The sequence below is a fragment of the Nicotiana attenuata genome, unplaced genomic scaffold, assembly GCF_001879085.1.
Source record: "Nicotiana attenuata strain UT unplaced genomic scaffold, NIATTr2, whole genome shotgun sequence".
In the NCBI taxonomy this organism is placed as follows: domain Eukaryota; kingdom Viridiplantae; phylum Streptophyta; class Magnoliopsida; order Solanales; family Solanaceae; genus Nicotiana; species Nicotiana attenuata.
The window spans coordinates 13,414-14,107 of record NW_017672668.1 but is presented as its reverse complement, the minus strand read 5'-3'; positions in this window follow the sequence as shown (position 1 = coordinate 14,107).

The window sequence follows — 694 nt, the reverse complement described above, 5'->3', positions numbered from 1 at the left end:
GCAAAAAACATTGCTATCACTTTCCACATTATACAAAAGCAAAATGTGCAATAACAGATTTACTTTTCGATCAATATATGACTATCCTGGATAGTGTTCATCCTTCAGAAGAAAAGTTGAAGATAATTGAGAAAAGGAAGCAAAAGAGAATGCAGATTCTTAAGAGCAAATCAAAGAAAAAGATGATATCCAAAGAACAGAAAATAGAAGAAGAAGAAGAAGAAGAAGAAGAAGCGGTTATTAAGTCACTTACGGACTTTTGTTGGTATGAGGAAGAATCAACGAATGAAAAGGTGGCCAACTACGTAAAAGGCCTTGACCTTTCCTGTGGTATCTCATGGGCATCTTGCAAAAAAGTATCTTTCCATTTCGACTTAAGCCAAGGGAGGGCCAGATATCTACGCACTACTTTTTTGGATATCTCGACTTTGAAGATAAAATTATATATGTGTATGATTCCATGGGCATTGTAACATACACGCGTTCGATTGAACATGTCAAAATTTATGCCCGGTTGATTCCACATTGCCTCAAATGCTTGAATTTTGGGGAACTTAATAAATATTATGGGGACAGTCCTGTGGAAGAATTTAAAATTAAGTGGATGCACACACCGAAACAGATTAACAGGTATGTGTTTCACATATGTTTTACGATGTATCTTATATTTATTATATTTTGCCCTTGTCTTAAC